Here is a 27,023-nt window from a genome sequence, read left to right as displayed (position 1 = left end):
ATTTTATATCTGCAAAGTGATGTGTTTCTGAGTGAAAATGATGCTCAATGAGAAAATAATCTTTATTTGGGTCATGAAAGCAATCTCTATGGGTGGGGTTTCAAAATAAGAGTCCTCGATGATGTCATCCCAAAAAGGAAAGTCATTTTAGGTGTTCATGAAGTCATTATATTTTGATGACATGCTACAAAGACATTTTTTTCCCCTTGGAATAACTTGCACAAATGAAACATGCAAGAACAGGAATGAGTAAAAAGGTCAATTTTGATTTTTGTCTTGAATATGAAGGAGCTTAAAAGATTAAAAAGGGGCAAAACTAAAAAAAAAATGAGACCTTCCGCAATGTCTATGAAAGCCTGTAGACTGATTTTTAAGTGAAGGACTCAGGACATTTTTGTAATTTTAATCTGTCGACATGATGATGGTGAATTTCAGAGCTGGTGTAAACATATTAACATCGCTATGATCAGATGCTTTTTTAAAGGGTTAGTTCACCCAAAAATGCCGTTCCACACCCGTAAGACCTTCGTTAATCTTCAGAACACAAAATAAGATATTTTTGTTGAAATCTGATGGCTCCATGAGGCCTCCATAGGGAGCAATGGACAATTCCTCTCTCAAGATCCATTAATGTACTAAAAACATATTTAAATCAGTTCATGTGAGTACAGTGGTTCAATATTAATATTATAAAGCGTAGAGAATATTTTTGGTGCACCAAAAAAACAAAATAACGACTTATATAGTGATGGCCGATTTCAAAACACTGCTGCAGGAAGCTTCGGAGCACAAATGAATCAGCGTATCGAATCATGATTCAGATCGCGTGTCAAACCGCCAAACTGCTGAAATCACGTGACTTTGGTGCTCCGAACCGCTGATTCGATACGCTGATTCATAACGCTCCCGAAGCTTCCTGAAGCAGTGTTTTGAAATCGGCCATCACTATATAAGTCGTTATTTTGTTTTTTTGCACACCAAAAATATTCTCATCGCTTTATAATATTAATATTGAACGACTGTACTCACATGAACTGATTTAAATATGTTTTTAGTACATTAATGGATCTTGAGAGAGGAAATGTCATTACTCCCTATGGAGGCCTCACTGAGCCATCGAATTTCAACAAAAATATCTTAATATGCTTTCTGAAGATTAACGAAGGTCTTACGGTGTGGAATGGCATGAGGGTGAGTAATAAATGACATTATTTTCATTTTTGGGTGAACTAACCCTTTAACCCTTAAATGCATGACTGTTTCGCCAATCATTCTTACATATTCGGGTCTTTATCGACCCGGATCTATATCTAACACGGAAGGATCTCTACCTGTCGCGATAATATAAAACTCCTCTGATATTAGAGTAACAATTACAGAAGAATAAAATAAAGCATATTTTGTTACCTTTTGGAGCTTGAAAGGGGTTTGAGCAGATGTTTTATGCCATCATCACTGTCCTCGTCAGAGCTCATTTCCCAGTACATTCAGCAAATAATGGGCTAGTTTTATGTTTGAGTTCACGAATATGAGCCCATTCGCGATCTCAAATGTATTCTCAAAACTATATAATTTTCAACATCTTCAAAATCAATATTTCGATTGCTAACAGCTTCACCAGATTCATCCTGTAACAGTTACAGTCATATTTGATTGCGTTCAGTACTTGTTCTGCAGTAAATTGCTGAGCCATTTCTTGTTTTTCTTATTATTTTGTTTTCTGTCTGAAAGAGTCGTCACATCAGCATTGTGTATCAGACATTGCCACCTTGTGGAATAAAGGTGAATTGCACTTATTCCGTCATCGAAAATAGATTCAATTATTGTTGTGCAGAAAAAATATATGTAGGCTACACTCATAAACACCTTGGGTCGTTTGCGACCCTATACGATTTTTACACAAAATGAACGCAAAAATAGGCATTCTTTTATAATTGTATGATTTTTTCCTTGTTATATTCTTTATAATGAATTGATTGAGGAATACCAAGAAGGTTGATGTCTAACTTTAAAAAATGAACGAGGAGAAGGGTAGTGAATGACGTCCCGGGTCACTAAAGACCCGAGGTATGCATTTAAGGGTTAACTGCTGTTTTCGAGAAAGAACTTCACTGTGAGAAAATCGGAGCCTTGAATCACGTTTAGTCTCTTGTGCGCTATATGTGCACAAGTTCGAGCACGATCAATAAGTTGCTGGCTGCAGTTCACTTAACGGCCATCGGTGTCACTAATAACAAGGTTTCTGAATTCTACATAAATCCCCTTTAAACTTGATTTTGAGCCTGTCCACATAGAGACGTGTCGTTGTTTCGTTCAGGCAGATCCGGCATTTTGGGAGCTTGAAACCGCTATTTTTTGAAACCGGGTCCCGGAGTGGATACATCTAAAAATGACACCCTTGCATTTTCATGTGTACAGCCAATCCGTATATTTTGTGAAACATTGATGTCATTACCCCACGTCACGACTAGTCAGACACCGCTACGTCACGTAACAGCAACAACAACAACAATAGCGGATTACATGCTTGTGTTCATGCTGCAGAAGCTACTATCTACTTCCATACTGTGCATACCTTTTAAAAATAACAACTTCTGAAACAACCTCTCAAAACAATGTTGTTCTGAAATCCTCCCCAAAAAACAACCACTCTTATGGTGCATAGTAAAACTTCACTAGACCAGTCGTTATATTGTGAAACTAGGCTACTCACACACACCCTACAATTACACATACTTCAGTCCCACTCTCACACACATATACTTCTCCACCTGAGGCTGCTTGAGTGTTAATCTGTGTGCAATTATCCACTAACTCTTACAGACACCCTACCTACACATACTGCCTCACACAAATGTCATCAAGATACTAGCGAAGATACTTTAACTGAAGTGACTTAAAGGTGCAATAGGTGATTCTCTACAGAAACATTTTTTGAAAGTCTCCTCATATCCTGATAGCAATCACTATGTTAAACGGTCTAAATGTATTTTTTATAAATATATATATTCTGTGGAAGGTGAAGGACCATAAAATATTCATCCAATCTTTATATTTGTTCCAAATGAAATAATACGATGTCCTACCTACCTGTCAACGTATGGTTTTACATACCCTTTTGCACCCTGTTCACGCAGACATCATACGTCTTCAGCCAGTTTTATGCCAGAGTTTATGTAGACAGACGTCAGTCACGGAGCACCACAAACAAACAGCAGCCACCTTTTACAGTTTCTCCAAAACAACGAGTTTATGCTGTGCCATACCATAACTATCGCAATTAAGAGATGGCAACTCTAACCGGAGGTGTTCACGTCCTCAGACTCAGAATTATGTGTTACCATGTCAACGGTATCAACACCAAAATGAATCTGCAGCAGTCAGGAACAAGCTCTCCAAGTTGCTTAGGTTCATTATTATTGTAATGTTTTGTGCTTTCAGACATGAGGTAGTTTAACACCATCTCTCGTGACGCTTTGCTGAGAGCAGCTGTATGTGTGTGTTTGCCTTTATGTGTTTTGGAGAAGGCATGGCTTTGTAGATGCTCTGAGAGTGGGATCTTATGATTTGAAAGCTAATTTGCTATTGCTAGCCTCTCTGAAAATGACGAAAATGTGCACATTTTACCTCTCATAGAGCAAGATATTCCACATCCGTTACTGTGTTTATGCTTACTTATATGTGCGACATCTTTGCATCCATAAAACATAAATAGAAGATTAGATACAATATATTAAATGTACATATGGCGCATATGTACAACAATTCACCATAAATACCCCAACAGATATCTGATGTGCAAAATAACTGTGTGTGTGTGTGTGTGGCGTGATCATTTCTGATTTTGTTGCAAGATAGAAGAGCAGTGATGGATCCTGTGACATTGGTCTCTCAGCGGCACAGAGACTGGATTGATCAAGGTGGGAGGATGGAGAGATTAAAACAGCGCGTGAATGAGTGGAGGTGGGGTTCAGTCTTGGCTCTGGGAATTGGTCGCATTGAAAATGGGGGGTGGACAGAACGCTAATGGCTGCGAGACGCAGCTGGCTATAGACAGTAAAGGACAGAGAGAGACCTAGAAAATGACATTATCCTTTTGTTTTGTGCTGCTTTTAGCTGCTGATTTGCTTGTGAGAGTGGAGTGTGTGGAGGCGCATGTTAATGTCAGATCGTAGAGGAAGAAAGGTTTGAACGCTACTGCTCTTAAGTGACATAATTAAAGACAAAGTCAGAGTATAACGAAGCGTGAAATCCTGAAATCCTAATGAGAGCAATGAGATTGAGCTGTCTCTCTCTCTGTCTCACACACACACACACACACACACACAGTATTTTGAAGGTTTTTTGTTAACACAATGAAGCCAACTGGTAACCCATCCTCTGCTGTATTTATACTTATATTATCTATGATGTGCTTTTATACACTAAATAATTTATCTGTGCCCATCATCATTATTTATGTATTTATTTATTTATTTTAAAATTCATGTGCCTTTAATCAAAATAACTCCCCCTCCCTCTTGCAGCTCATCTCTTCTCTGATGATGTGTTTACTGGTGTGAGGGCGGGGCAACCTGTCACTCACATGAGATCCACCAATAGCAAACCACAACCATCCAAACCATTCCACATGGACAAAATCAAGTCCCGCCCTACATTTGTTCTTGTTCAGAAAGCGGTTTCACTCGGATATATGTATCCGAGTGAATATAATTTCCGTTTCATGCTGACTTTAAGCAAAGCTGCTGAATGAAAACAACGCAATGCTGCAGTATGCTGCATTTTCCTCTGCTATGCTATAACTGATAATAATCCTGGTTCTGGTTCATAGTTATAATAGTTATTAAAACTATTAAAAATCATTTTCAGTAATTAAAATAAAGCTGAAATAAAATATAAATATTAGATGAAAAACCTAAAACAAAATTAGAAATATTGCCTCAAACTGAAATAAAAATAAAGAATTCAAAAATTCATAAAAATGAAAAAAGCACATAAAAACCTACAAAACTACACTAAAATTACAATGAAAATACAAAAATAAAAGCTAAACATTAATACATGTTTTAAATACTGTCTAATCACATCTAACATAAAAGTTTGTAAATATATATATATATATGTGGGTCATTGACGAATAAGGTTTTTAAAAGTGTAAAAAAACATAATGGAGATATGATTAATTTTGAAGTTTTATTAAGTGTTAACAATGAGATGATGTGGTTTTTATAATCAATTAACACTGCTTTTGTCATTTTTTACAATGTGGACAAAATTTGTCACCAAAAAAGTCATTCAGTTTATCCAAAATTTCGGTTTTACCGAATGACACTTTTGGTTATACCGAATGACGATATTTTCAAAAAATGCTAACAGGCTGATATCTTGCTAGTTAGCAAAAGGACAATAAAATATTTTATATTCAGTACAAGTTTTTAAAATATTAAAACAATTTCCATGTTTTATAGCAGTTGTACCGAATGACCTGATATTTCGGGACATGCGTATGAGCAAGAGAAAACATGAATTTTTCAAATAGTTAAAAGAGAGTTAACTACTTTGCTTCATGACCATGTGGTCCTGTGCAGGTGTCTGAATGATGTCACATCCTGTCACATGATTCTGACCGCATGACTTGATCCAAAATGGTCTCTTTATATTGGTTACTCCGAATGACATCAATGAAATTCTTTTTTCTAGACATTCTTCCTCATAACAAAGCAACGACTTCTACACATAATTTTAATACCATTTTGCACTATGTTGATATATGATGTTATACAATCATGCCAGAATAAAAAATATATACATTTATTACATTTTAAGATGTTTTAATCACAAATGAAATGGCCGGTTTGAAATGGCCTTTGGACGGTTAAACCGAATGACCTTTTGACACTTTAAAATCTTTAAAATACCTTTATATGTAGCAAAATATAATTAAAACCTTTTGGATTCGATAAAAGAGATCTAGTTGTACTACCTTACATACTTTGGATGTCATAGCTTTGTTTTTTAATATTATTATGGCCTTTGAACAAAAAAAATGACCCGTCATGTCATTGACCCATATATATATATATATATATATATATATATATATATATATATATATATATATATATATATATATATATGCGGTTAGATCTTACAGATTTATGAATGAACCGCTCATTTTTAAATCTTCTCGGTCTACTGACATTTATGACATCAAACATTACAATGCTCATGATAACTTTCGTTAACTCTACAATAAGTAAATCCACTTCAGCAGCTAATCACTCTTCGACAGCGAAGCCATAGAAATATACAGAGCTACTGCTGGCTGTGCGCTTGTTTCTCTGGCACATAAGGTCTATCAAAACGATGACAGAATTTACATTTTTGCGTGAACCTTACTTTTAACAGCTGCCCTGAGATCAGCTGCCGATACTATACTGATCATAAAAAAAGGTTCCATTTCCATGTTATACATAGAGAAAATGTCAGTCTTTTGTTGTTTGGAGCTGCCCTGAGATCAGCTGCTTTGTGTTGAAGCTGCAGCGGTCCTTTATTCACATCAGCCACCTCTGCTCTGAGACCAGCGCGTGCTTCTCAGCATAACACAGAATAAATTATTGTGCCGTATTGGGGTGATAGGGTTTCAGAGCCACATTTAGAACGGAGAGATAGTGACAAGTGCAAGAGGAAGAGAGGAATGAATCAGAGAGAAGGATGGTGCGGCGCATGCACATGAGAGATGCTTAGTGTTAAAATTGGCAGCTAGACGAGAGAACGAGAGCGGGAGAGAGTGAGACAGGGTCATAGAGAGAGCACAAGAGAGAAAGAGAGAGAGACAGGGAACGTGAGAGAAATTGTTATCGCAAAAATAGATAGAAATGGGGAAAATGAGATGAAGAAAGAGAAAGTGGGAGATGGAGACAAAAGGGTCAAATAGAGAGTGAGCGAGAGGCAGAGGGTGAAAGGGAAGATGTGTGGTTTTAAAATAGACAGACGTGGAGGGAAGGCAGAGGTGCTGTTTTCTGCTGTATTAGTGTGTGTTTGAGTGTGAGTGTGTGTGCCCTCTCTCTCAGCAACATCCCTTTTCATTACACACACACAATCGCACTCTCAAAGACATCTGACAGATTCACTTTCTCAAAGATTTTCTTCTTTCTCTTTAAATTGCTGGGAGGCTGCCGAGCTCACGTTGACCGCGCTGTAGCCCAGTGCACAAGCGTCAGACTGAGCTGTGTGTGAACACGGCAAATAAAATCAACACACAACATATAATGCTTTCAGTGCTTTTTGTCTCTTACGCTCACCAAGACTGTGTTTACTCAATCAAAAAATATAGGAAAAATATGGTTATACAGTAATATTGTGAAATATTATTACAGTTTAAAATAACTGTTTTCTATGTGAAAATATTTAAAAAAAAATGTAATTCATTCCTGTGATCAAAGCTGAATTTTCAGCATTATTACTATTATTATATATTATTACTATTACTGATAGGATGATTTGATGCTCAAGAAATATTTATTATTATTATCAATGTTTTAATATTTCTGTGGAAACTGTGATACATTTTGTCAGGATTTATTTGATGTAGAAATTTTGTCTTTATGTCTTTACTGTCACTTTTTTTTTTTTTTTTTTTATCAATTTAATGCATCCTTGCTGAATAAAAGCTTTTTGAAGGTTATGTATATAAGTTTGTGTAATAATAATAATATCTGTTCTTTTCTAAATGTTTAAGTACTAAAATTACTAAAAAAAAAACTTAGAAAAATTAGAAATATTGCCTCAAACTGAAATAAAAATAAAGAATTCAAAAATTCATAAAAATGACAAAAACACATAAAAACCTACAAAAATCTACACTAAAATTACAATGAAAATACAAAAATAAAAACTAAATATTAATATATGTTTTAAATACTGTTGCATCTAACATAAAAGTTTGTAAATATATATATATATATATATATATATATATATATATATATATATATATATATATATATATATATATATATATATATATATATATATATATGTGGGTCATTGATGAATAAGTGTAAAAAAACATAATGGAGATATGATTAATTTTGAAGTTTTATTAAGTGTTAACAATGAGATTATGTGGTTTTTATAATCAATTAACACTGCTTTTGTCATTTTTTACAATTTGTCCACAATTTTAGTAAAATTTCTAAAAAAACTTAAACTGAAATTAAAGTTTAATAGTACGGAAGAGGATTAGGGCCAAGCAATAATAAAAAAATAAAACATCTCGAGATTAAAGTTGTTAAATTTCGAGAAAAAAATCGTTAAATTTAGAGAAAAAAGTCGAAATAAAATGTTGAGAATAAAGTCATTAAATTACGAGAAAAAACTCGTTACATTTCAAGAAAAAAGTCTAAATAAAATGTTGAGAATAAACTCGTTAAATTACGAGAAAAAACTCGTTCAATTTCGAGAAAAAAGTCGAGATAAAATGTTGAGAAAAAAGTCGTTAAATTACGAGAACAAATTTGTTAAATTATGAGAAAAAAGTCGTTAAATTATGAGAACAAATTCGTAATTTAACGACCTTTTTCTCATAATTTAATGAGTTTATTCTCAACATTTTATCTCGACTTTTTTCTCGAAATGTAACTATTTTTTTCTCATAATTTAACGAATTTGTTCTCGTAATTTAACGTCTTTTTTCTTGGAATTTAATGACTTTATTCTCAACATTTTATCTCGACTTTTTTCTTGAAATTTAATTATTTTTTTCTCGTAATTTAACGAGTTTATTCTCAACATTTTATTTCGACTTTTTTCTCAAAATTTAACAACTTTAATCTCGAGATGGTTTTATTTTTTTATTATTGCTTGGCCCTAATCCTCTTCCGTATAATAGAGATATTAAAATAAATAACAAGAAAAAGACAAAAACACATTTAAGCAAAATGACTAAAACTAAAATTAAAAATAAAAGCTAATTCAAAATATATAGGCTAGGTATATTAAAAAATATATATTTTATCCAAAATATATTCACTAAAATCATTCAGTCATCATTTACTCACCCTCATACTTGTACTATTCTAATTACACATTATTTATTTGAACAATGATGTTACACATGCAGTTGTTGGTTGCTGGGCATTTATTTGTGGTTGCTAAGGTACTCTGAGTGGTTGCTAAGCATGCTGCTATGCAGTATGGTTCCTCTTAGAATGAAAAAGGATTTTACAGAGAGCTTTTTATTCTCAGGTGTTTTAAAGTACAAACCGATACACATATCTAAAGCACATACAGCATAGGAAACTTAGAATAATAAAGTTGTTTGTGGAACCTGAGAACTTATTTTAACAGTGTGTGTTTATATGGGTGCATATGAGTGTGAAGAACATGATGTTTGTGTTGATTATTATAGCACTGATTTGTGTGGCTTCAGTATGACTCACAGCAGCCATGGTAATGCTGTCTGCCTCTCCACACACACACATGACCGCACACACACTTACACTAATCATTTAGACCCCCCATCTGTCTGCCTCCCTCTCGCAGCATTAGAGATCTACACACACACACTTCATTTAGCCCGACACACCTCTCTCCCATCACACCTCTCTACCACACACACACACACGTACAGGCACAAACACAGGAGGGATCTATCAACAGAGCACATCCTCTTCACATAATCACACACAGACACACACTCATCCATCCGTCCGCTTTCTCTTCCTCCCCCCGCCCCTACAGCTGTCTGTAGTGTGTGTGTGTGTGTGTGTGTGAATATGAATGCGCGTCTCTGTAAATTGCCCTATGTGTGAATGCATATGCATGGCAGGATGCGCTTAAACTCTGTAGATGTATTTGTGTGTGTGTTTGTGATATATACAGTCTTTCTGAGTGTGTGTGCACTTAACATCTTGCCATATGAAAATAGGCATATGAAAACCCACACACACTATGGCATACTCTCATCTGTCCTATACAAAGGTGTGTGTGTAGAGAGAGAGAGAGACGCTGTGATTAATCACAGTCACTACCTACAACATACATGTGTGCGACTGCTCTTGCTTGTCTACGGCTATGTTTTGAACAGAATACTGCTGTATTTATTTTAAATAGTATGCATTATGCAGCACTAAACAGTTCAAACAGCAGTATGTTATTATTGTCGCATGTTGCATGCTTAATTTAATGAAAGGTGTCTCATCTTGGAAATAAAATGGGTCTTTGCATACTGCAGAAATAATAGTAGTATGTTAGTATGCAATACCAAACATAGCCACAATGTGCTCTGCTGTATACTAAACATTTCAGTGAATGTAGTAGGTCATTCTGGTATTCCATGCATACAAACTCCCTTCATGCACAATGTACATACTGCAGAAATAATACGAGTAGTATGCTAATATGTTATTCTAAACATAGCCATTGTGTGCTCTGCTGTATACTACGCATTTTGGCAAATGTAGCAGGCCATCTAGGTGTTTCTTGCATAAAGAAAATTGATAATAAACATACTGCAGAAGTATTAGTATGCTATTTTAGCTGTGCCCCCTTTTATTTTACACATTTTGACGAATGTTGTAGGTTATTTGGTATTCCATGCATACAGCCTCTCTTCATGCACAGTATACATACTGCAAAAAATAATAAGAGTAATGTTAGTATGCGATTCCGAACATATTTACAGTGTGCTCTATTGTATATTATAAAAATACTTGGCAAATACGTCATTCTATTCCATGCATACAAAATCCCTTCATGCACAAAATATATACACTGCATACTACAATAATAATAAGAGTAGTAGGCCTGTGTTAGTATGCAATTCCAAACATATTTACAATGTGCTTTGTTGTATATTATACAAATACTTGACAAATAGGTCATTCTGGTATTTCATGCATACAAAATCCCTTCATGCACAATATAGTGTACATACTGCAGAAATAGTGAGAGTAGTATGTTAGTATGGTACACTAAAAACAGCCAGTGTGCTCAGTTGTATACTGCACATTTTGGCAAATGTAGTAGGTTATTTGGGTATTCCAAACTCTGGCCATGCATAATAAGCTTACTGCTGCAAATAGTATGAGTAGTATGGTAGGAAGCTATTTTGGAGCATAACCTACTTCTCCTCACAAAAGCATAGAGACAGACTGCGTTTGTGTTGCAGGCTGTGCAGTGCTCTAGCCTGATTGCCTGTAGCAGGACGCGGGTGTTAGCAGTCTAGAGGCAAGCCGAGACGCAGAGGAAACGGCCGAGAGAAAATAAAACGCACTCTTTGCATGTCTTTGTGTGTGCGTGGATGAGTCCAGACAGGCTAACTGCACCGCGAGTGTGTCCGGAGTATGACTGACATTAATAATGGAAGTGCGGCTAGTTAGTGTCACACGGCCGAGAGCAGTCTGCGGTGTGACAGTGTGCTCTGGCCAGCTAGCGTGCCTGTGCATGCGAGTGTTTTTGTGGAGGAGGGGTGTGTTTTGTCACTCCAGCTTTTGTGGTGTCCGCTTTGACGAGCCCTCCCAGGCGATGGAAGCACTACAGCCTACGCGCACTCATAATTACACACACAGCCGCAGACGCACACATCAGACAGACAGGCAGTGGGTTGGGCATCTCTGCGTCCCTTCATCTGCAGTGTTCTCCCGTTCGGTCTCTCTTTCACTCTGTTTTGACGTAGCTTGCGCGTGCCAGCAGCGTGCCTGCGCCATTATCAGTGCCGGCGGCGCGGGGTGCCCATTGTCTTTGCCGACAGTGAAGTGCCGCTGGCGGTGGACTGTGTATCCACACACAGCAAAGTTCAGAAGTGACGTGCTCCCTCTGATTTTGTTAGCCAAGTGGATATCAGGTACAGTAGGTCTTAATGGAAAAGTTTTCTTTGAAATGACTTCCCTTGTGAAAAAGAAGTAGACCTACACTTCAGCATACTTTTTAAGAGGAGTAGCCTACTTATAAAGTGAGGTGAACGTAATGTTTTAGGACACTTAACTGCATGCTATTTCCAATGAAAGGGTTCACCCAAAAATTAAAATGTTGGCATTTCTTACTCACCCTCGTGTCGTTCCACACCTGTAAGAGCTTTGTTCAGCTTCGGAACACAAATTAAGATATTTTTGATGAAATCCGAGAGCTGTCTGACTACTCCATAGACAGCAATTTAACCACCACTTTCAAGGGCCAGAAAGGTACTAAAGACATAGTTAAAATAGTCCATGTGACTGCAGTGGTTCAACCTTAATATTATGAAGAGATGAGAATACTTTTTTTGTGCTTCCAGGTTCTACGTCGGAACACCGGCTCAGTATTGGCCAACGCTGTTCATGTGAGCAGCACGAAGCATGCAAAAAGTATTCTCATTGGTTCATAAAATTAAGGTTGAACACTGTAGTCACGTCGACAGTTTAACGACGTCTTTTGTACCTTTCTGGACCTTGAAAGTGGTGGTTAAATTGCTGTCTATGGAAGAGTCAAATATATCTTAATTTGTGTTCTGAAGATGAACAAAGGTCTTACGGGTTTGGAACGACATGAGGGTGAGTAATAAGGGGCTTTCGCACCGGAGGAACCTTTTCATAGTTCCTAGAACTATTGGCTGAAGTACCCGGATTTTGCCATGTTCGCACCGCAAGGAACTAGGAACGATTTTAGTTCTAGGAACTCCTTTTGGGGGGACTAAATTAACTCCTACTTCAGAGTAGGGTCTAAATCAGCTCTATAGGAACTATCAGTGACATAAGTGTATGCTGATTGGTCAATGCATGTCAAACACCGGCACCGGGCATTTTTAAAAAACTTTGTAAACATATTTACTTCATAAACATGGAAAACAGCAATAACAGAATTTTCCGGTTGTGTTCTTTTTTTCTGCCTAGATACTTTAAGTTTTCATTGGAGATTTCGTCTCTCAGCCCCACTTTTTCTCTTTCAGCCGCATAGATTACGCGTTTACATTCCATCTCCGTTAAAACCCAGGACACACAACAAACACAGCATCCTCCGTTCACCATTTTTTAGCGTTTATAAATGCCGTGCTTAAAGATGCTGCTGTCGGCCGCTTCAGAGTTCCTATTTCCAGTGCGTATGCAACCAGGAATATGGCCGGGGGATAAATTAGTTCTTGGGGATCTATCCCTTTAAGAAAAAATGTATTAAATTGATATTAAATCCAATTATTCTATTGTCTTTGAAATATGGTTAAATTGTACTGCTGAATGTTCTGGCAAGCATAAAACATATTTGTAATTACACATTTGTAATGATGAAGTTGCAATGTGGTACATTTAAAATATTTAATATTTTAAGTTTAATTGTACTAAATTGAATAACACTATATACAGTTCAAATAATAATCAAGTACTTTTGTGCTTTAGTATGTTAGTCAGCACATCAAAATAAGTGTACTTCTTTAAATCGTGATGAAAGATTATTAAAACATAATGATTTAAAATGTACTTTAAAGTAAAGCTTTGACTTTGTTAGGCCTATAAAGTGCACTTCTTAAAAGTGTGCTTAAAGGGTTAGTTCACCCAAAAAATGAAAATTCTGTCATTAATCACTCACCCTCATGTCGTTCTACACCCGTAAGACCTTCGTTCATCTTCGGAACACAAATTAAGATGTTGTTGAAATCCGATGGCTCAGTGAGGCCTCTATTGACAGCAATGTTACTGCACCTCTCAAGATGCATAAAGGTACTAAAAACATATTTAAAACAGTTCATGTGACTTCAGTGGTTCTACCTTAATATTATCAAGTGATAAGAATACTTTTTGTGCGCCAAAAAAACAAAATCTATCTATATAGTATCTATATAAATTTTATAATCTATATAGATTTTGGCCTAATCTATATAGGCCAATTTCAAAACACTGCTTCATGAAGCTTCTGAGCTTTATGAATCTTTTGTTTCGAATCAGTGATTCGGATCTCCTATCAAATGGCTAAACTGCTGAAATCACATGACTTTGGCGCTCCGATTCACTGATTCGATTCGTAAAGCTCTGAAGCAGTGTTTTGAAATCGTCCATCACTAGATATTGTTGAAAAGTCTTTTTTTTTTTTTTTTTTTTTTTTTTTGCCTCACAAAAAGTATTCTTGTCGCTTTATAATATTAACACTGAACCACTGAAATATGTTTCAAATATGTTTTTAGTACCTTTATGGATCTTGAGAGGTGCAGTAACATTGCTGGCAATAGAGTCCTCACTGAGCCATCGTATTTTATCAGCAATATCTTAATTTGTGTTCTGAAGATGAACGAAGGTCTTACGGGTGTAGAACGACATGAGGGTGAGTAATAAATTACATTATTTTCATTTTTGGGTGAACTAACCCTTTAAGTGTGTTTAGAAACACAGTCATGAAAGTGTACTCTTTTTTAAGTGCACTTAAGTGGCCTTTTATTTCATTAATATTATATTATCTGCAAGTAAAGCTTTTTTAAAAAAATACTTTTAAGATTTGAAGTTCACAAGTATATATTTATACGGAAGAGGATTAGGGCCAAGCAATAATAAAAAAATAAAACCATCTCGAGATTAAAGTTGTTAAATTTCAAGAAAAAAGTCGAGATAAAATGTAGAGAATAAACTCGTAATTTAACGAGTTTTTTCTCGTAATTTATCAAGTTTATTCTCAACATTTTATTTTGACTTTTTTCTTGAAATTTAACAACTTTAATCTCGAGATGTTTTTTTTTTTTTATTATTGCTTGGCCCTAATCCTCTTCCGTACATTTACAAATACAATTAAGTGCACTTCTTTTTCACAAGGAGTTCCTTGTCTTCCGATGTCTCTTAGGCTGCACCTGCTAATCATAAGCTAAATAGCTATTTAGACACTGTTTATCAAATTCACATCTTATCTGGCTCCCTCTGGCTTTATTATGAGAAAAGTTTTGAAGTAAAGTTTTTTTTTTCCTTTGGTCATGTCTTATGTTTTATAGGGCAGCAAGTGAGGCACAACTGCCAATTTTTTCTCTCTTCCTCAATTTCTGGTTTTGCTGCCTACAGTAAACCTTTTATACAGCTTTAATTGTATATTTTTTTATTGTAATGGTAGATGGATACAGTGTGGTTGCCATGAGGACAACACATAGAGCCAAACAAAATAGAGAGTAAGGTGGAAAATAGCACTACAGTTAATTTTGTCATGGATGTATCATTCCTTGACATAAACAGTACAAATAAATGCAGATATCCAATTTCTAATTATTCTTTCATTGCAAGTTTCTGCAATTTCTAATTATTCTTTCATTGCGAACCATTTGATTCATTAGTAGGCAAATACTATATTTTTGTGTTGTTTATGAGTAAAAATATCTAAACATCCTGAAATCAAGTTTAATTCATTTAAAAAGCAAGTGGGAAATATGTTATATATAATATAAAATATGTTATACAAATTTGTTTATATAATAATTTAAATAAATAAATATGTATTACTCTAAAAAGTGATTCAATTACTAAAGATCACTATAAGAAATTGCTATACTACCTTAATAAATCACTTAAAGGCTATGTAGAATTCAGAAACCCTTGTTATTAGTGACACCGGTGGCCATTAAGTGAACCGCTGCCAGTAACTTACTGCTCGTGCTCGCACTTAAGAGATTAAACATGATTCAATGCCTCAATATACTCAGTGAAATTATTTTTCACTTTATTACTCATTTCTAGAAATATAAACTACAAATATTATTCATTTTCAATATTCTTTAAAAAACAAAACAGTTCAGAGTAAGTTGAAAACAAATAGCAGTTGCACACAAGGAGTACATTTTGAAATTGTTATTTTGTGCATTTTGTTTACGTTGAGTTTTACAGTGAACTCAATTTGATTTATCATGGTAGTTATTCATACTTGTTGTTTTACTTAATTCATAAGGTATATTTCAATTATTTTACAGCTTTAAAATGTACTTTAAATTTGTTTTAAAAATGATTCACCAAAATGGAATTTAGTGCAATTTAGAAAATGATTATTGCAGTTTACAGCAAGGATAAGACAGAGACATTATAAATTTTGTGCTATTCAGGAGGCTTAACAGCATTTTTCAAATCTAAGATGGAGATGTGTGGTCATGGCCCACTTTACTGCACTGTCCCAATACACGCCGTCCCCCAAGAGATCGTCTCTGTCCTTCCCTAACCCCGACACACACACACACACACACAGAGAGAGAGAGAGAACACCAGCCAACCACAAACACATACGCAAACACAAAGACGCAAGCAACTCAACACGCACCTCCACTAGGTGAAGGGAGTTTGATGCAGCAATCCTTATAGACAGTGAGCTAATCGTGGCTGCTAGTGAAGACAAGCTATGATATCTTCTCAAATCAAACCAACGCAGTTGTCAGCTTTTGTAGTGCTATGAAAGGATTAGTTTTTGGTTCATTTTCAAAAGCAGACCCCTTTTTGAGTATAGTACCTTGTTGTGTGGTCCTTGACGCTAACATGAGGCTAAGCGCCGTCACCTCCCTCCTTCTAATGGTTATATAATTCAAACGGCTGTTTGAAGCTGCAGAACTTTTCGAATGCTTTTGTGCTGCTCTGATCATGGCAAGAAAAAAAATCATCTGCAACAGCACGGCTTAAAATCACACCCCCCCTCTCATCTGTTGCTGGCCCCTGAGAGTCATTAAAAATCCCACGCAATCCCCCTCATTGCTCTGTGGAGTCCGAAAGCATCCTTCTCAGAGATCGACCAACGCCACTGGAAGTCTCACACCAGCAGCTACCTGTAGGTGCCCTTGATAGTGTCACACACTCGTAGCCTGGGATGTGCTGATGCTAGGTGGTAAATTGGTCTGTGCAGCTGGTCTCTCCTGAGGGGATGTGGTATGGATCATATACAGTCAGAATTAGGACGCAAATAAATCACATGCAAATGCTTTCGCTCGGTCTCTGCGGGGGCTTGAACCTGCAGCTCTCTGCATGCCACCTGAAAATTAGCTTTCAGCTTTGCCATATATGCAAAGATTTCTATGCCTTTTTTTCCACTTATTACTGTCCTTGGTAAAGCAAGCATGGCTATAATTGTTGCTCATACTTAGCGTTAGGGGTTTGTTCTAAACCATTAACCCCAAATATTAAACCTCTGGCCCTAACGGCTTATTGTTTGTGCCATGGAGATGAATGAACCTCAAATCGTGTGGCTTGTTGAGGAAGGTGTGCTGTTATTTTAACTCTCTAAGACCTGCATTGGAGGAAGGACTTTAAGCAAGTATTAGAATATATCACAGAGACTTGGGAGTGGCGAATTTTAAGTAACCCTATGGCGCTTTTTCACTGCGTAGTACGACTCAGCTTGGCATGGCGCGGCTCGGCTTGCTTTACTTGCAGTTTGCTTTTCCACTGCAGTTTAGTACCGCTTCAAAGTGGGTGGGATGTAATCTAATCTGATATAACTGATCGTTATAGTTGTGCCACATCTACTGCTGTGAATCCGCTCCTTTGCTACCAACGAGTCTGCACCTCGTCTACTGACCACGATACAGCCTTTCCTTTTTGTCAAGTTGTGTGCGACGGTCGTTTATATCACATCGTTTAAAAAAGTTGTACGAACAAAATGATACTGCATTGGCTGTTACTGACTATTTAAATCTACCGGGTTTGGTGTCTTGTGTTTCAAATCCAATGACGCTGGTTGTGACGATTCTCTCTGACCAATCGGTGATCTGCAGTGTATATCACATTTTAGTATCGGTACGGCTCGCTTGGAACCTCGACCAAAGTGGTACTATTTAAGCAAGCCATACCGTGCCGTACCGTACCGAGCCGACCCCATGCAGTGGAAAAGCGTCTCTAGTATAATGGAGGCCAGCTAGAAAGTGCTGTGCAGGTAAACCTCACTTCCCTGGCCTCAAGAGATTTAGCGTTCTTGTTAGTGTGCGCAGCTCCCATACTGGATATGCTGGTTTAAATCCCACTCAAGTGCGAGCAGAACTGGAGGGGTTACATTGGCTGCGGTCTTTAGAGTCCTTGTTAGCGCACCCGTCTTCTATGCTGGAAATGCTGGTTTGAATCCCGCTCGAAGTGGTGCGAGTAGAATTGGAGGGGTTGCATTGGTGCCGTGACCCAGATAGGAGTGTGTTTTAAGGGGGTGAGTGTCCAGATAGTAAGAGGCGCACTGGCGACTGATGTTAAGGTGATGATACACGGGGCAACTTTTTGAGCAATGTTGCCGGGCAATGTTGCTGAGCAATGTTGCTTGGGCACTTTCCCACTGAGAATGAGCAACAAATATATATTTGGGGCAATTTTTTGAGATCCTCCAATCAGAATGTTAGCAGCCGATCACGTGACCGGTTCGGAGATTTCAGAAAAAATTCAAACAAGATGGCGGCCTCTCATCAGCGGCAGTGGAGCGGAGAAAAGGAGTGTGAATTTTTATCTCTTTTACGCTAGTAAGTTGTCATGAAGCTATTGAATGATTTCAGTTAAATACTAAAAAGATGGGATTTTTTAACGTCTCTAGTAGCGTAGGCTGTAGGGCGTTTGACATATGAATAGCTTTTGATGTGATCGACGCGGGCTCGAATCCGCCTTTTGCCGAACTCGCTCTTCTCCCTTTTTCTGTCACAAATCAGATCGGAAAGGCATTTATTTTTAATAAAAATGAATAAAATATTTGAAAAGTTGAAATAAAGTGCCTAACAAGTGTTTACAATAAAGTATTTATTGAGTTGGCAATAGATTTGCTCCTCTCTGATTAGTTGCTGCCAACTGTCTGTTGCCCTAATTAGTTGCCCTGTGTCTCATCAGGTTGCCCATTGACGGCAACATTGCCCAGCAACATTGCTCAAAAAGTTGCCCCGTGTATCATCACCTTTAGAGGCTGTGGTCTTTATTGAATCCCGCTCGAAGCAGTGCGGGTAGAATTGGAGGGGTTACATTGGTGCCGTGACCCGAATGGTAGTGAGTTTTAGGGGGGCGAGTCTAATGGAGGCCAGATAATAAGAGGCACACTGGCGAGTGACATTTGAGGCTGTGGTCTTTAGAGTCCTTGTTAGCGCACCCGTCTCCTATGCCGGAAACGCTGGTTTGAAACCCGCTCGAAGTGGTGCGAGTAGAATTGGAGGGGTTACATTGGTGCCATGACCCGGATAGGAGTGTGTTTTAAGGGGGTGAGAGGCGCACTGGCGACTGATGTTAGGCTGTGGTCTTTAGCGTCCTTGTTAGCGCACCAGCCTCCCATGCCGGAAATGCCGGATTGAATCTCACTCGAAGTGGTGCGAGTAGAACCGGAGGGGTTACGTTGGTGCCATGACCCGGATAGGAGTGTGTTTTAAGGGGGTGAGTGTAAGGGTGAGTGTAACGGAGGCCAGATAATAAGAGGCACACTGGTGACTGATGTTAGGCTGTGGTCTTTAGAGTCCTTGTTAGCGCACCCGTCTCCTATGCCGGAAATGCCGGATTGAATCCCGCTCGAAGCGGTGCAAGTAGAACTGGAGGGGTTACGTTGGTGGCGTGACCCGAATAGGAGGGAGTTTTAGGTGGGTGAGTGTAACGGAGGCCAGATAGTAACCTTAGAGGCTGCGGTCTTTAGCGTCCTTGTTAGAGCGCCAGCCTCCCAAACGCTGGTTTGAATCCTGCTTTGGAGCGGTGCAAGTAGAACCGCGGAGGGGTTACACTAGCATCCGCCCAGAATTCCCTAGTAACTAGATAGAACGAGTCAGTTTTGAATTTTTTTTTTTCTACTTTTCAGTTTGTATTTTGAGTGTTTAGTTTTTGTTTTAGTTTAGTTTTATCCCCCCCTCCCCCCAGATTTTTCTAGTTTCAGTTTATTTGCACATTTTTGTTAAATTATTTTAAGATTTTATTTTAAAGTTAACTAGTTCAATTTAAAATGTTTACCAGCTTTAAATTTATCATCACAGTCTAGAATTTTTGCTATTTAGTGGCATTTAATAATAATAATAATAATAATGTTTAATGCAGGCAAGCTGTAAAGATTTAAAGTTTCAAAATATACCATGTATCCAAAACTGAAACTAAATTTAATTTTATTATTTCCTTTTATTTAGTTTTGAAATATTTGTCACAAGATGTATTTTCCCCTGTTTTTTCCCCCAGTTTTTTATTTCAATAACACATTTTCATTTCATGTTTGTTAATTCATGTATGTAGTTTTATTGTTAAAACTGTTATAATTATTAAAATTGTTTTATTTATTTAATTACGGCTGCCAATGTTAACTGGTATCATTTAAAATTAAATTAACAGCATTAAATTCTCATCACAGTCTGGTGTTATTGCTATCTAGTGGCATTTTTATGTTTAATGGAAAGTTTTACAATATACATTATATTTTCTAAAAATTAAAAATTTATATAATAATAATTATAATAAATAATTTTATTTTACTTAGCTCTGAAATCATAAAAATGTATTTTAGTTTTTGTTTCAGTTTACACAGTTAAATTAGTTTTTATTTTAAAATATTAAAAAAATATTTAGTTACTGATAGTTCCTAGAACACCCTAGAAACCACCCTATCATCGTGCCGGCAGGCAAGCATCAATCACAATGTCAAAAGAGAGGGAAACGAGAACATGCACTGGACTCAAACACGCATTGCCCACATGAGTGCTGTGAACCACTAAGCCATGGAAAGCTCTGGAAAGGTAATTGCTTAATAACAAATTAAGCAAAGCTCAAAATAAATGCCTCTTTTTTTTTTCTTTTTTTTTTTAATTAAATAAAGACTCATTTCTCAGCAATCAGTTTGTCAGTGAGGTGTGGAAGAAAGCAGGAGTGTTTGTGTGCGCATGCGTGTGTGCACTAGCGTTCTGGGCCAGTGGACTGGTAAATACAGCGGCTGTGGAGTGGAAATGAAGGCTGGATCTATTTGGAGAAACGCTAGATGACCTTCCACTGAGCTGGATGACATCCAAGCGATTTCAATGCAGCATACCACCAACGCCATGCGTCAAACGCTCCCGACCGCACACAGATGTGTATGTTCAGACACACGTGGAAATGAGGGGCGTAAACGCACACACAAACATAAACAACAGGCCATCGAGTTCATTAAGCACAGCCACACACATACAGTTACACAAACATACACACACACAATTATTGGCACTCAAGCCTACCTCAGAAATGTATTTAATTTAATTGATCTTTTATTAACTTTAAGAATGATAACTATACGATAACTAGATTAGCATCCACACCAGCGGACGATATAATTCTGTTTATTATAATTGTGCGCTGCAGTTTTGTCATCTAGCACTTTAAATGCTCGAGCCTTTTAAAGCAGGATGGATTCTGATTGGCTGCCAATGTTTTTATCGTTCATCAGCTGGAAAAAATTGTTCTTCTGAAAGTGATTTCAGTAATATTGTTTCCCTGTGCCGTTATCGTTATTTTTGTTATATACAATTTTTAGCACTATATCTTTATCGTTATCATTACAGTTATCGTCTTTGGTGTGAACGGGCCAATATTTTATCATTTTTACTTTTGATTACCCTTACAAATCACGTCATATATTACATAAAATCATGTAAGTTGTGCACATTGACCAACCGATGCTGTGAGTTGAGGGCGGGACTGTCTGTTTGATTGGCCAATGGCAGATGCGGGGAGTGTTCAGGAAACCCGTTAGGAAACAGTTATTATTTTTCACACTGCCACGACTGAAGCAGAAATCACACACTTCAACTTCAAACAGATCACTATTTTTGTCTGTAAATTTCGTGAAACATGGGCTGTTTTGCAGACATAAATGTTGTGCATGAATGCATCTGAGCCTGGTGCATTCATGAAACGTTTCTGTGGTGTCGAATCATTACGGTGTCACATATCTGACCCCCTGACCGTCAAGTTTGTTGTTTATTTCTTCTCTCCATCCATTAATTTCCTGTTCTCCGCTCTTTCGGAGAAAGACTGCTGAGCCTAGTGCTGCAGAGACAGCAGCATCTGGAGATAAATAATTCCTCCATCGCTCCTCTCCTCTCTTCCTCCCTCGCGCGCTCTGCCCCGTCCTGACCTTATGGATCTGTTTTGAGCCGTGCCAGATTGTTGCTCAGGACTCTCGCACCTAGAAAACAGCGGAAGGGGGAGGGGTGCTGGCTTTCCTCTCTCCACCTCATATCCGTCTGTCTCTCTCTGTCTACTCTTTCTTTCTGCTACTATCTAATTTCTTTCCTATCACCTTCTATTCTTGAAAGAGCCGATGGTTTCCGCCTCTCTCCCTCTCTCTCTCTGGTTCTGTTTTTCATGGTTGTTTTCTGACTGACCCTCAGGTGTGTGACAGTTTCAGTGGATTGCATCAGCCTCCATGCTATAGTCACTGACAAAATACAATATAGCACCATGTAGGGCTGGGCGGTGTGATGGTACATCACAGATGGTAGAAACTATCAGCTTCTACAGATTTTTCCTGAGCGTGGTAACTGTATTTGAGTGGGCAGGACTGCGTTACGTTATTTACACATGAGAGCAAAATATGGAATACTGCACAAATACAGAGTGAGACATGTCCAAGTCAAGATGGCCAAGAACTTGTTATTAAGAGCAGTAACATGAAGCAGTGTTTAGATGTTTATGGTTGTCAGGCAACATCACAACTTGCCGCATTATTATAGAATTCAAGTGTTTTTATCTGCTATTTTAAAACAGCTTTGATGTGGCTCATCCAATCAGAATTCAGAGCCGTTATTATGTTACTTTCAGCTTTGTGTTGTGTTTATTTGTGAAGATTAACCAGACGTATTATTCATTTATGATAATCTGATCTTTTGATTTGCATCATCAAGTTTTTATTAGTTGGATTTTATTCATTTGATTATCTAAAAATAGGCACTGCAATGAAAAATAATTTTCTTAATTGTTATTTTTAATAATAATAATAATAATAATAATAATAATACTAATATATATTTCTTTTTTTTTTTTTTACTGGAAAACAAGGAAAAAATAATGATTAAGAAAATTATTTTTCATTCTATTTTTAGATAATCAAATGAATAAAATCCAGCAAATAAAATCTTTATATTTTTTACCTTATGACTTATGCTTTACCTTATGATTTATGATATATATATATATATATATATATATATATATATATATATATATATATATATATATATATATATATATATATATATATATATATATATATATATATATATTATGTGTCTATATAAAATTTTATTTAAGATTAGATTGTTATTGGAGTAAGAAAAATGTTGTAAAACTTAATTAATTAATTAAATAGTTTTACGGATTAATTAATTTCAGCTATATTTATTTATTTAAATTATTTTATTTTATTAAGCATAAATCTAACAAAAATAGTAAGGTTTGTGTTAAGAAAATGTATGTCATTTGAGTAGGAAAGATAAGATATTCTCTGAAATGTTAGAATATTTTGCTTCTCATTTAAATATATTAAATATTTAATTTAATATTATTTAGATAATAGTTAAATATTTTATTGGAAAATAAAAAAAAGGTAATTATATGTAAATATCAAAATATTTTTTATTGGCAGTTTACTGTTATATTTTGGTTTGCATTCATCACGTTCTAATTACAAAAAGAAAATAATCAAATAAGATGAAGTACATTTTATTCATGAAATGTTTAATTTACTAGATCGTCCAAAAATAGTCAGTGATATAATATGATATAGTCTTATGTAATATATATATATATATATATATATATATATATATATATATATATATATATATATATAATAGTAAATAATATTAAATATTAATATAACATTAAATAATAATATAAAATGTTACAAATATTATATTATAAATAAATTCCAGTAAAAATATGTCGCTATATTACCATGATATAAAATGACTCATACTGCGATAGAAGATTGTGATCATAGCGCCCGCCCCCAGCAAGTGTGTTTATGCGTTTGGCACATGATTTAGTCTGCTGATGTCTTGGGTTATTTTACATGCAGAGTGACGCTCTTAACCTTGGGAATACAGTTGCGACCTTTTTTTTTTTTTTCGTCTAGTATGTTATTGCAGATGTTGGTATCAGTTTTTCCTCCTCTGTATTTCACTCGCATATTCATGTCATCCTTCCATTTTTCTCGTCGCCTTCCTATTCCTCTCACCTCTCTCTCCGCTCCGTATCTGTCCATCTCACACATACCAACACACACATAGCGCTCCCTGCCTGTCAGTCACACTCCCTCTGCGCGCACACACACACACACACACACACACACACACACACACACACACACACACACGTCTCTAAATGGATTCTTGCGGAGAGGGGCCGTCCAGAGCATCAATATCAGTCAGCTGTGACACTGCAGTCTCAGTGCAGCGTTTAATAGGTTAGAGCAGTTTTACCCCTGAGTTTCCCTGATCAAGGGCATGGTGCATACAAAGTAACACACACAGAAAACACAATGAATTCACCTGAAACACATGTAAACAAACCAATACGAGTGATACAATGCTTCCCGGATTGTCTCTATCACAAAATCATCACATAAACGCAGGTTTTTGTATAAAACGCAACACGCGCTGCATATGCATAATGGGTCTTCAACATAAACACAAGAGCATGTCGAGTCTGACATAGATGCAGAAGTTTTGTGTTGTTTTTGATTTCGGCTCCAAATATAGCACACATTTCATCTGAGGATCCATGCACTTTGAGCGATACGATGCTTTCCAGAAAGTCTCAATCACAAAATCTTCCTCATAGCATCACACAAACACATTTGCACATAAAGCGCAACACACACTTCATATACATAATGCGTCTTCAATATAAACACAAGAGCATGACATAGTTTTGTGCTGTTTTTGATTTTGGCTCCAAATATCGCTCGCATTTCAGTGCACAAACACAGTTAGCACATGATTCAAGTTTAGATTGAATATTACAAATGCATTTCTATATATATATAAATACTCACATACATTCTTAAAAGTAAAGGTTCCTAATTGGAATCGATGGTTCCATGAAGAACCTTGGACATCCATGGAATAGTTTCAGTGCACAAATGGTTCTTTATAGTAGAAAAAGATTCTTTGGATTATTAAAATGTTCTTCACACTATGAAAAAGATTTTTTTGGAAACTGTGTATGAGCTCGTACTACATACCGAGTACAGTTTTGACGCGAACGCAACATGCAAACATGGCCCTCCTGTACAGCATCTGTTGCTAGTAAAAGTTGCCAGATTTGAGATCAGTGCCGTGGTTTATCTTGCAATAATTCAGAATTGGATTTGTACTGGAGTAAACTGAACTCAGACCAGACTGTGAGCGCAACGGCAAACACATGTGCAGCCTGTTATCCAACACGCCCCCCTGTCCCCATGCATGCGGCTCTGGAGACGCACAGCAGCGCTCTGTCCCCCACTCATCCGTCCATCCGCTCACACTGACATTAAGCCCCTTAAATGCAGAGAAACATGCGTCTCTACCTGCGGCGGTGCCTGTGCCTGGATCCTGGTCCTCTGGATCAGGGCTGCAGCCTCCTGCAACGCGGAAAATGGCAGATATTCCCTGTCAGTGGCAGACTCGTCTCACTCGCTCTCTCTCTAGTCTCTCTCGCTCTATTTCACTTTCCTCCTTCCCTTTGCTGCCATGTTCGGAGCGGGGCGGGGGCTGGGGGTGGGCCGTACTGGGTTGGGGGTGCTGTTTGGAGGAGAAGAGACGAGCGTAAAGGAGAGAAAGGGGGCTCAGGGGGATAAGAAAGCAATTAGAGGGCAGTCCTCTCTTACTTCCAGACGGAATGTATAATGGAATTAGCTCAGGGGGGCTCGCAGCCCGTCCGCAAGCCAGCGAATGTATGTGTGAATGCTGATTTGTGAAGGGGGGAGTCGACTGGAGACCACCTGCTCTAGCTGGGAGAGAGGACAGAGATGGAGGGGAAAGATGTCAGCTTCAAAGGCTGTCTCACGAGTTAGCGGTCTCTCATCAGGGCGTACGTGTGTGCGCGTCAAGAGAAAGAGTGTGGTGTGGATGAGCCAGGGGTTGAAAGAGTTCACTCAGATGACTTAGATCTCTTGAATATTTCAATTATTTTTTTCTAGACAGCACTGAGATTGGATAGAGGACAAATGGAAACCCCGTGAAATGTAAATGGGAGTTTTGTGGTCATTTATATGCTAGTGTAGCCGATGACTCATCCTGCACTCGTAGGCGTATGCAAATTTTTGCCCAATCAGATACTCTCTAGAGGGAGAATGTCCTCCCCTTTTTGTCACCTGCATTTGATTAGCAAAAGTAAGCAAAACATGGTTCAAGGCTGTAGCTTAAACAAAAAGATTGTTGGCTATTTAAAAAGGGATGACCTCTTCATAATCTCTGCCCCAACTTCCTGTTTAAAAAGGAAATGCATCAACACAAATAAAAAAGCTGCCATTTTCAAGCCATTTCATGTTATCTTTAGCCTGATCTCACGTTTCTCCCGCAGTTTCAAAACATTAATAATGTCTCAAACTGTTCTTAGATAAGTGTGCTTAATTGTATTACATTGTAGTGAACTTCAAACCTTACAAGGATATTTAAAAAAAAAAAAAAAAAATTCTTGACACACTTTTAAATGGGCAACATTTTAAGTACATTTAAAATCATTGTTTTAATAATTTTTTTTTTCATGCTTTATAGAAGTACTTATTTTGATGTGTTGACTAACAAAAAGCACATGTAAATTACTTGATTATAATTTTAACTGTAGTGTTACTCTATATTATATTTAAAGTTAATATATTTTAAATGTGCTATATTTGTAACTTCATATTATAAATATACTGCACTCTATGTATTTCTATATGAAATACTTTTAATAAAATTCACATGGGAAAGCAAATTATCAGAGCTATGTTATTCACATAAAAAACCCCTCTATATTCTTACTAAATGTCAACAGATCTCATTTGGGTCTATTTTTACTAATAAGGCATTTGAGGATAAACATCTGAGATAAATTTAATACTTGAAAGATACATAACTGAGATTGCCTGAGCTATTTTCCTCTGGGGAGAAACACTGAGGCTGTAGG

The 27,023-nt window shown here is 36.9% G+C and overlaps 1 protein-coding gene across 1 annotated transcript in view; it reads right to left on the bottom strand.

Annotated features, from left to right (window-relative positions):
* The window catches only part of LOC125266467 (retinoic acid-induced protein 1), a 64,115-nt gene extending 37,513 nt beyond the window's left edge, over positions 1 to 26,602 (bottom strand). Inside the window, exon 1 of the mRNA XM_048187161.1 lies at positions 25,441 to 26,602. The gene's annotated coding sequence lies outside the window, so the exon portion shown is untranslated. The remainder of the gene's footprint in view (positions 1 to 25,440) is intronic.
* Between the last annotated feature and the right edge of the window lie 421 nt (positions 26,603 to 27,023).

Source organism: Megalobrama amblycephala, linkage group LG1, assembly GCF_018812025.1.
Source record: "Megalobrama amblycephala isolate DHTTF-2021 linkage group LG1, ASM1881202v1, whole genome shotgun sequence".
In the NCBI taxonomy this organism is placed as follows: domain Eukaryota; kingdom Metazoa; phylum Chordata; class Actinopteri; order Cypriniformes; family Xenocyprididae; genus Megalobrama; species Megalobrama amblycephala.
Note: the sequence above shows the minus strand (reverse complement) of the source record. Positions and strands in the feature narration are given on the sequence as shown.